General features: G+C 37.5%; 1 protein-coding gene across 1 annotated transcript in view; it reads left to right on the forward strand.

The window, feature by feature from the left end:
* Positions 1–11478, forward strand: part of GPC3 (glypican 3) — a 612880-nt gene that overhangs the window by 212723 nt on the left and 388679 nt on the right. The gene's annotated exons all lie outside the window — the stretch shown is intronic.

Here is an 11478-nt window from a genome sequence, read left to right on the forward strand (position 1 = left end):
TATACATATATATATATTATATATGTATATATATATATGTATGTATATCAGAATGTGTTTACTGCATATATATTATATACATATATATATTATATCTATACATACATGTGTGTGTGTGTGTATATATATAGAGAGAGAGAGAGAGAAAGAGAGAGAGAGAAGGCATGGATGCTGCTTTGGGTGGTGGAATTAGAAGTGGTATATTTTTTGAATCTTTTCTGCAAAAATTGCTGCCAAGTTGATCCCAACTCATGGTAATCTCATGTGTTGCAGGGTTGATCTGCATTCCGTAGGGTTTTCATGGCTGTGAGCTTTCAAAGCTTATCACCAAGTATTTTCTTTCTAGGTGTCACCAGATGGGTTTGAACCATTAACCTTTTAGTTTATTAGCTTAGCACTTAACTGCTTGTGCCACCTAGAAACTCCAAACATGGAATATATGTATTTTTTAAGTATAACTCTTTGGCATGGTTTTCTTAGTTCTCTAGTGCTGCTATAACAGACCACAAGTGGATGGCTTTAACAAACAGAAATTGATTTTCTCAGTTTAGGAGACCAGAAGTCCCAATTCAGGGTGCGGCTCTAGGGGAAGGCTTTCCCTTTCTGTCTGTTCTGGAAGAAGGTCCTTGTGTCTTTGAGCTCTGTTCCTGAGCAGTCTTTATGTAGCTTGACATCTTTCTTCCCCCATCTCTGCTTATATTACTTGCTTGTTTAATCTCTTTTGTGTCTCAAAGGAGGCTGACTCAAGACACACCCTGCAATGATCCTGTTTCATTAACCTAACAAAGAGCACTTCTTCCCAAATGGGATTATAACCACAGGCATAGAAATTAGGATTCACAACACTTTTTTTTTTTTTTTTTTGGTGTGTGTGTGTATGTAATTAAACCCATAACAATAGCATACAAAGCCCTTCAGAATGTGTTTACTGCATATACTTCCAGCTTTTATCTTGGTGGTTCCCCATCCTTTGTTGTATTCAGTGTAGTCTCCAGCCACATGGGGACACTTGAATTTCCCCAAAGGCTCTGGGGTCTCACATACCAGACTGTGAGCTCTTAGTGACAGTGGTGGCTGGATCTTAGCCATTCTGTATCTCTTATACTCAGCACAGTGTCTGGCAGTTAGTAGATGCTCAATGAATGTATGTTGGATGAATGGCCAATGTATCGTGCTCTTCTCCAAGTTTTTAATCAGATCTTCTTCATCTTCCTGGGCACTTTTGCCCTCACACTTTTGAGTCACTGGCAATCATATATTTGAAATATTAAAAGGTAGTTTGGTTCTCAAATGGTGGCCCTTGGAGCATACAGCTGGCTGTGGCATGTTGATGTGTATTTGTGGATAGTCACTGAATGTACAGGGCTATTTAGCCATGAATCTTATGTATGTTCTTGGCCTCATAATATTCTTTGTCCTCTAATTAGATTCATTCCCTGTCTATTTAATGAAATCAGCCCTTCATTTTCAGAATTATTTTGAACGTATAAAGAAGGAAAGAATCCTAAGGCATCCTTAACTATAAAAATCAGTAAGATCCGTTTCACTCCTGAAACAAACATATCAGGCTCTTTTTCTTTTTTCTCCCCTTCAAGTCAAGTCAGACCTTGCAGAGACTGGAGGATTTACACAGCACGACCCAGTTAATTTTGCTAGTCAATTGTATTTCAAAAACAATAATGAAGTGCGATTCTGTGTAACATCTATTCTTTTTTCTCCCCAAGGACAGATTTTGTATTACTTCCTTTTTTGTCTTTGCTCAGCACTTTGGCATGTGTGAGTTTTCATTAACTATTCTGAATGTAGGCAAAGGCAGTGTGGTAGGAACAAACACAAATCAAAGCCACATAAATTAATAATCTTTTTAGTACCATTGTCCTGCATGCCTTTAGAAATTAATTTTAATACCAGCAACCAACTTGCAAAACTCCTCCTTATCCAACTAGTATAAGAAACCCAAAATTCCTTTGGCAATTTTGTGAATGATAATGGTTCCCTTTTGTCTATATTGAAGTAGCATGTATCATGAATTCAGGTGAGGAGAACAAAAAATTAATGGAGAGGAACCAGCCACCTGTGTTAATCAGAACAGTATGAGGCAAAGTGAAATGTAAATTATGACAAGTGGTTCTTGTGCTTTCTCTTCTTGTCTTTCTCTGACTAATTGGGTATATGAATTGATCTTTCTAAGTTTTAAGGGCTTTCTTCAAAATATATCAATTAATAGGTACCTAAAATAGGTTTATTCAAGAGACGGGAGCTGTCTTCTGAAGAGCACATAGTATATAGCATAGTGCACTGTATAGCTTCATGGTTAACACAGGAGACTGGAGTAAACTGATACTTGGCTTTTTTAAAAATTTTTATTGTGATTTGGGTGAAAATTTATAGAGCAATATCATTTTCTGTAGAGCAGTGGATATACATTTTGTCTCATGACATTGACTGTAATTCTGCACAATGTAACAGCTCTCTTCCCACTTCCTCCCCATAGTTACCTCTTCCCTGTGTCCTTCCCTCCCATACAGTCCTGCCCCCCCAGCTGTCTCCCTCTGCATACACAGCCCTTCTATTCTCCCATGATTGATCTCTGCAGGAAGTGTATGTACCTAATGTAAATGTTCACCCCGTATGGCTGTCCTTTGTTTGGCTGCAAGCTACGGGAGCAGGTTCAGTTCCAGTTTTCCTATGCACCTTTTTTTAAAACTTAATTTTTTTAAATTGTGATTTTGGTGAAAGTTTACAGAGTCAATTCCTTTTCCATTCTACAGTTCATACATATTTTGCTTCATACCATTGATTGTAATGCCCACAATGTAAGAGCTCTCTTCCTGATTCCTCCCTGTGGTTACCTTTTCCCTGTGTCCTTCTTTCTTATACATTCCTGCCCTCTGAGCTGGCTCCCTGTGCAAATATTACCCTTCTGATATCCCATGGTTGATTGTTGTTCTAAGGAGTGTACCTACCTGGTGTAAATGTTTACATTATTTGTCTGTATATTGTTTGGCTTGAAGCCACAGGAATGAGTTCAATTCCAGGACCGAAGTGTGACTAGGGGCCATTGTCTTAAGAGTTTCACCAGTTTCTGTTAGATCAGTAAGCCTGGTCTTTTTTATGATTTTGACTCTCATTCCACATTTTGCTCCCACTCTCTCCAGGATCTCCGATTTGGATCCCTTTCTGAGTGGTTGGCAGTGGTAGCCGGGCACCATCTAGTTCTTCTGGTGTCAGTGTCATGGAGGCTGAGGCTACCATGGTTCACTAGTCCTTTGGACTAATTGTTTCCATGTGTCTTTGATTTTCGTCACTCTTCTTTGCTCTTGGAGAGGAGAGACCAGTTGTTGCATCTTAGATGACCCCTCACAACCTTTAAAACCCCAATCGCTACTCACCAAAGTAGGATGTAGAACAGTATTTTCGTGGAGTATTTTATGCCAATTGAGTTAATGCTTGACCTTGTGACCTTGGTCCTGAGCCCATCGGCCCAGCGACACACTCTCTCAAGATTTGGCTGTGGCTAAGATGTTATCATAATTTTGCCTCCTGTTAGCTCTATTATGTATATGGATATTCTTATAGCATGTAAAATACATATTACAGAAATATTGTATCCAATTCTGATACCACATTCTTCTTCATATAGTCCAGCTATTCAGCTTATTTGGTCATATGTATATTCTCTTTTGCCTGTCTATGTATCTACCCATAAATTAATGTTTGTTAGTACTTATAAGACAGTATTGTGACATATACCTTTTATTCCCCCATATATGTTGTTGTTATTGTTAGGTGTCTTCAAATCTACTCTAACTCATAGTTTAGAATGAAACACTTCCCAGTCATGCACCATCCTCACAATCCTTGCTATATTTGAGTCCATCATTGCAGCCACTGTGTCAATCCATCTTGTTGAGGTCCTTCCTTCTTTTCACTGATTCTCTACCAAGCATGATGTCTTTCTCCAGACATTGACCTCTTCTGACAACATGACCAAAGTAGGCCAGATGAATTCTGGCCATTCTTGCTTCTAAGAAGCATTCCAGCTGCACTTTTTCCAGGACAGATTTGTTGATTCGTTTGGCAGTCCATGGTATTTTCAGCGTTCTTTGCCAACACCACAATTCAAAAGCATCAGGTATTCTTCAGTCTTCCTTATTCATTGTCCAGCTATCACATGCATAAGAAGCTATTGAAAATCCTATGGTTTGGGTCAGGCACGCTTTAGTTTTCAAAGTGACATCTTTGCTCTTTAACACTTTAATGAGGTCTTTTGCAGCAGATTTGCCCAGTGTAATACAGTATCTACTTTCTTGAATGCTGTTTCCATTGGTGTTGATTGTGGATCCAAGTAAAATGAAATCTTTGACAACTTCAATCTTTTCTCCGTTTATTGTGATGCTGTTTATTGGACCAGTTGTGTCTAAGGCACTTGAGTGCTAACCAGAAGGCTGGCGGTTCAAACCCACCAACCACTCCTCAGAAGGAAGGTTGGGCAATCGTACTTCTGTAGTGATACTGCCTCAGAAACCCAAGGAGGGGTTGCTATGAGTCGGGGCCGACTCGACGGCACACAACAACAACAACAATGAGTCTTACTCTGATTCTGATACCATGTTCTTCTTCATATAGTCCAGCTATTCGGCTTATTTGTTCAGCATATAGATTGAATAAGTGTGGTGGAAAGATGCAACCCTGATGTGTACCTTTCCTGATTTTAAACCATGCAGTATACTCTTGTTCTGTTTGAACATAAATAGTTTTATGAAATTTTATTACTTGCATAGATTTGAGTAAGCATCATGACAATCATTACAAATAAACTCCCTTGTGTTACCACCTAATAGTCACACTTTTCTTTCAGCCCCAACCTCTGGTAGCCACTGATTTGTTCTCTGTAACTAAAATTTTGTCACTCTGAGAAAATTATATAAATGAAATCATATAATATGTAACCCTTTTGAGATTGGCTTTTTTCACTCAACATAATGATCTTAGAGATCCATTACATAAGAGATAGTTATATATTCTGGATACATCCTTAGTCACATATGTGATTTGCCAATGTCCATTTCAGTCTGTATCTTTGTCTTTTAAAAGTGTCTGCTAACCAGAAGGCTGGGGGTTCAAACCCACCAGCCCCTCCTCAGAAGGGAGGCTGGGCAATCTACTTCCGTAGTGATACCACCTTGGAAACTGAAGCAGGGGTCGCTATGAGTCGGGTTCGACTTGACCGCAGTGAGTTTCCCTGAGCAAAAGCTTTTAATTGTGATGAACTCCTCTAATTTACTTTTTTTTTTTTTTTCCCCTTCTTCTGCTATGGAGTGTGGTTTTTGTGTCATGTAAAACTCTTCACCTAATTCTAGGTCACTAAAATTTTTCTTCTTTTTTCTTCCAACATTTTTACAGTTTTATGTTTTAGGTCTAATCCATTTTGAATTAATTTCTATATTAGATGTGAGTTTAGGGAGAAGTGTTTTTTTTTCCATAAATATACTTAATTGTTCCAACATCATTGTTGAACCTTTCCCAAAACCCAACTGGCCACATTTGTATTGATCTATTTCTGGACTCTTAATTCTACTTCATCAATCTGTCTGTCTATTCCTTTGCCAGTAACACACTGTCTTGAATACTGGAGCTTTATAATAAGATTTAAAATTGGATACTGTGATTACGCCAACTATAGTCTTATTTTTCCCAATTGTTTTGGTTGTTTTAGGTCACTTAGATTTCCAAAGAAATTTTGGGATTGACTTTTGTATATTTACAAAAAATCTTGGGATTTTGACAGGAATTGCTTAAATTTATAGATTAATTTGAGGAGAGTTGACGTCTTATGTTGAGTCCTTATGTATTTTCAAGCTCTGTTGTTGTTAGGTGTCTATAGTTTTAGGATTGTTACGTCTTTTATCATTATGTAATGTTTCCCTTTTCCTTGATAATTTTCTTTGCTGTAGTCTTCTTTTCTCTGATGTTATAGCTACTCCAGCTTTCTTTTGATAAGTGTTTTTGCATGGTTTATAATTTTCCATGTGTTTACTTTTAATATTCACATATATGTGTGCTTCCCAAGTTTTCTTTGGTTATTGATTTCTAATTTCATTTCATTATGGTCAGAGAACGTCCGTTGTGTAATATCAATTTTTAAAAATTTATTTAAACTTGTTTTAAGGTGTAAAGGAGGGCATATCTTAGACAGTGTTTCATGGGCACTTGAGAAGAATATGTATTCTGAATGGGGTATTCCATAGGTGTCTGTTAAGTGCAGTTGGTTTATAATATTGTTCAAGTCTTTTGTTTTCTTGATGATCTTCTATTTAGTTGTCCTATCCAGTATTGAATTGTCCAACTAGTATTGGTAAATTGCCTGTTTTTATTTCTGTCAGTTTTTGCTTCATGTATTTTAGAAGAGTTTTTTCTTTTAGTTAATTATGTTGGTCAGATCGAAATTTTCCATTTAGTTCTTATGTATATTTTCTATTTCTTCACTGACAGCCTATTTTCCATTACTTTAAAGAATGTTTGCTCTTATTTGTGGTAGTATTTGAATATCTGCTTTACCATGATTGCTTGATAATTCCATCATTTGTGTTATATCAGTGTTGGCAACTATTGTTTTCCTATATGAATTCTAATTTTTTAGTTCTTGGTATGCTGAGTAATTTTGGATTGTATCCTGGACATTTTGATTATTATGTTATGAGATACTGAATCTTGTTTATGTCCTCTGATAATTTAATTTTATCTTCCCTACATTTCTGAATATTTGGCATGTGGTATTTATCTTTTAGGAAGGTAAAAATACATTCCACTATAATTTGGACTAAAGTATGCATGTGCTAATATTTCCAAATGATAGACACAACTGACAAGGCAATGATTGTGATATTGTTGCTCTTCACTTATTTGGGCCTCCTAAGAATGTGCTCTGATTATATAAAAATTCAAAGTATGTATAATGGCTTTAGTCTTCACCAAAGTTTTTTTTCTCCCCCCACTTCTAATGTAACCAGCCACTCCTCGGAAGGAAGATGGGGCAATCTACTTCCATAGTGACACCACCTCGGAAACCCAAGGAGGGGCCGCTATGAGTCAGGTCCGACTCGACAGCACATAACGACAACAACAAAAATGTAACCAGAATGTTAATTAGTCAATGAAGTACACATGTTGCTAGGTGGTGATCTTTTCAATGAAAAACATATATTTGTATTTCTAGACTAACGGCTTTTGAAGTTATTCTGATCATTACCTTTCCCTCAACTTTCAATTATTGTGTATTTAAAATTTAAAAACAGTTCTGTTGAAAATGTTCCTATATGGGTGCATGGCTATAAATATTACTTTATGTATAGTATCCTTTAGTGTTTAGGGATGACTCCTCTTTCAGGACCTTAAAAAAAGTGTGTTTAGCTTTTAATGTGCTGAGCATTAGAGTACGTGCCTGGCATACATTTTCTCATTCATATCTGGGAAAAGGCAAAGCTGGCTTGGAATTCAGTCCGTTTGAAACTCTAGTGCCAAAGTCCCTAAGTACATTCCTGATTGTCTCCCAACCTACTAGCTGGTTACTCTGTCTTTTTTAAAAAATTAATATTTTATTGTGATTTTATAGAATATTTACATAGCATATTAAATTCTCACTTAACAATTTATATACATATTATTCAGTGTCATTGTTTACACTTTTCCTAAAGTGTTGTTGTTCTCATTGTTTTGGTTCTGGTTGTCCTGTTCCATTAATTTAGCTTTCTTGTCCCTCCTTACCTTCTCATCCTTGGTATAGGGTAAATGTTCACCATTAGGTCTCATTTCAATGACTCTTCAGAGCAGCACAGTACTCATGGGTGACATTATTTATTTTATAAGCCACTTTGTCTTTTGGCTGAAAGGTGATCACTGGGAGTGTTTTGAGTTTCAAGTCTAAAGGTTACACCAGGATGATAGGCTTGGGAGTTCTTCTAGTCTCTCCCAGTCCAGTAAGCCTGGCCTTTTTTAGGAATGTGAGTTTTGTTCTACATTTTCCTCCCATTCTCTCTGGGACCATCTGTTAGTGTCCCTGTTTGGAGCATTTGGTGTTGATAGTTGGGCACCATCTAGTTCTTCTAGTCTCAAGGTAGATGAAGAGTTCTCTTTTTCCTCAGCACTTTGCAACATTGGCAATACCTTCAAGAGCCTTAACCAATGAGACATCATTGCCTTCTTTACTGCTAGCTGAGGATAGCTGGTATGTTCTTTCTGTGAGACAAAGTATGTGAAAGTATCAGTCTCAAACTAGGTGCCTTTATTAATGATGACAAAAAAAGAACAGAAAAAAGATTTCCCCCTTTCATCCCACCCAAAGACATGACCCCACTGTCTGATCTGATATCTGTATATTCCTTTCTCACTTTGACTTCTGGACTTCATAATAGTGTTAGCTACTAGTTACGTTTTATCAAATCTCCCAGCTCCAGAACCTATCTGGTGACCCCAGTTTTACTGCCTTTCTAAGTCTCAGCATGATGTTTTATGGAAAACAAGCCATTCCATCTCTGATTTCTTCACACTAGGTTCAGCTGCTTGCCTACGTTGCCCACAGCTAAACTACCTTATCTGATGTCACAATCAGTAAATATTGCACCAATTTGGAAGAAAAAATGCATTAGCAGTACTACTGGAAAATCAAGTCAAAATTGACTGTGTAAGATACACGTCTTATGCTGTCCTTTGCTTTTTTTTTTTTTTTTTCTTAATTGTGATTTGGGTGAAAGTGTACAGAGCAAATTGTTTTTTTATTCATACACATTTTGTTTTGTGACATTAATCGCAATCCCCGCAATGTAACTCCGCTTACTACTTCCTCCCTATGTCTGTGATTTCCCTTTGTCTTTCTTTCCTGTCTGTTCCTGCCTTCTTAGCTTTATCCCTGGAAAAATGGTACTCTTTTGATCTTATATGGTTAATTGTTTCGATGAGTTTCTTCCTCCCTGGTGTTATTGTTCACCTTATAGGCCTGTCTGTTGTTTGGCCAAAAGTTGAGCCAGGAGGGTGAGTTCAGTTCCAGGGTTGAAGGGTATCTAAGGGCCATACATAGTCTTAGGGGTTCTACCAGTCTCCTTTTTATGATTTTGAGTTTTGTTAAACATTTTTCTCCCACTCTGTCAGAGACCTCCTATTGTGATCCTTTTCAGAGCAGTCAGCAGTGGTAGGCAGGCATCATCTAGTTCTTCTGGTCACAGAGTCATGGACACTGGGGATCATATGATCACATGGTCCAATTGTTTAGTTGCATCTCTGATTTTCTTCACCTTTCTTTGCTCTGGAAGGAGGAGACAAATAGTAGCACCTTAGATGGGCTGATCATAAGCTTTTAAGACACCAGTCACTTTTCTAGGATGTAGAACACTGTCTTTGTGGACTATATTATGTCAGTTGACCTAGAAGTCCTGACCTGTATGTCAGGACTTTGCTCCTGACCCCTCAGGCCCAGCGACCCATTCCCTGAAAGTATTTGCTTATTGCTAAGAAATTTTCATAACTGTGCCCCCTGTGTGCCCTACTGTATTCATGGATATATTTGCAACACATGCACATACATTTGTAGAAATATTCTCTATAAAACCTGTATATATTCGTGGGTAGAGTCCCATTCACCTTCCCATCCCTGTCCAGCTTGAGTGTCTATGTGTCTGTTTGTAGGTTATTATTACTAATATTGGAGGATTGTATATGCAATAGGATTTACCTTTATTGCTGTTAGCTCTGTGCTCATCCCAGCGTCTTCCTTTGCCTCGATCATATTGTGCTGACCTCTCCCTTATTGTACATTGCCTTTCCCTTCACCCAGGTTTAATACATGTCAATCTTCTAGTTAGTGATTTATTCTCCTTTCCCCTCCCAACCCTGGTAACTTTCAAAGCATGATTCTTTTTGTGTGTAAACCTTTTCTTGACTTTTTACAGGAGTGTCTCATACAATAATTGTCCTTTTGTGACTGACTAATTTCACTCAGTATAATGTCTTTTAGGTTCATGCACGTTATGAGGTGTTTCACAGATTCATCATTATTCTTTAATGTTCTGTAGTGTTCCATTGTGTGTATATACCATGGTTTGTTTATCCATTCATCTGTTGACAGGTACTTTTGCTTGTTTTTCTAATGTTGAACAATCCTCACATACTTGGTATGAATCCCACTTGGTCATGATGTATTATTTTTTAAATATGTTGTTGGATTCTTTTGCCTAGGATTTTGTTGAGAACAATGTTCATGTGGTATATTTGCCTATAATTTTCTTTCTTAGTGTGATGTCTTTGCCTGGTTTTGGTATCAGGGTTACTCTTGCTTCATAGAATGAGTTTGAGAGTCGTCCATCCTTTTCTGTGTCCTGAAATAGTTTGAGGAGGATTAGTGTCAGCTCTTCTGAATGTTGATAGAATTCACCAGTGAAGCCATCTGGCTAAGACTTTTTTCTTGTTTTGTTTCTTTCTTTTTTCAAATGACCTGTTCAATTTCTTCTCATGTAAGGAGTCTGTTCAAATTTTCTACCTCAGATTGTTGGTTTGGGTATGTTGTATGTTTGTAGAAACTTGTCCATTCTTCTAGGTTTTTGAATTCATTGGAGTTTTTCCTAAAACCAAACCAAACCAAACTCACTCTCATTGACTCATCCGACTCATAGTGACCCCGTATTGGGTTTCCAAGACAATAGATCTCTACAGAAGCAGACTGACTCATCTTTCTTTAATGGAGCAGCTGATGGGTTGGAACCTCTGACCTCTTGGTTAGCAGCCAAATGCCTTAACCATTGTATCACCAGAGCTCCTTTAAAGTTCTTTATAGTATTCTGTTCTATCCTTTTTATTTTTGTCAGTTCTGTTGTGCCATTGCCTGTTTCATTTCTTATTCACGTTATTTACGTATTCTCCTTTTTTTACTTCGTTAGATTTGCCAGTTGTTTGTCAACTTTGTTAATCCTTTCAAAGAACCAACTTCTAGTCTTGTTGATTCTTTCTATTTTCTCTTTTACTTATTTCTACTCGAATGTTTATTATTTCCTCTTTTTTTTTTCTGGTGACTTTAGGACTTTTTTTCACCCTAATTTTTGGAGATGTTTGGTTAAGGTGTTGATCTTGATTCTTTCTTGTTTTTCTCTTTTTTCAAATTGTGCTTTGGGTGCAGATGTACAAAGCAGATTTGTTTCACTCTCAACAGTTCATGCACATTTGATTTCACGGCCCTGATTACAATCCCCAACCATAAAAAACTCTCCTCCCCTCTCCTCCCTGTGACTACCCCTTCTGTGTGCCCTTCTTATCTACGCACTCCCGTCTGTCCAGCTTTCCCTCTGTGTGAATGCTGCCCCCTGATGTCTCATGGATGGTTGATCTGAGGGGTGCATGATCCTTTCTTATTTTTTGATGTGTGTTTATTACTATAAATTATCCTCTGAGCACTGCATTTTTTGCATCCCAAAGATTTTGGTATGTTGTGTT

This window comes from Orycteropus afer, unplaced genomic scaffold (assembly GCF_000298275.1).
Source record: "Orycteropus afer afer isolate SDZICR_OR568_19922 unplaced genomic scaffold, OryAfe1.0 scaffold00287, whole genome shotgun sequence".
Classification (NCBI taxonomy): Eukaryota; Metazoa; Chordata; class Mammalia; order Tubulidentata; family Orycteropodidae; genus Orycteropus; species Orycteropus afer.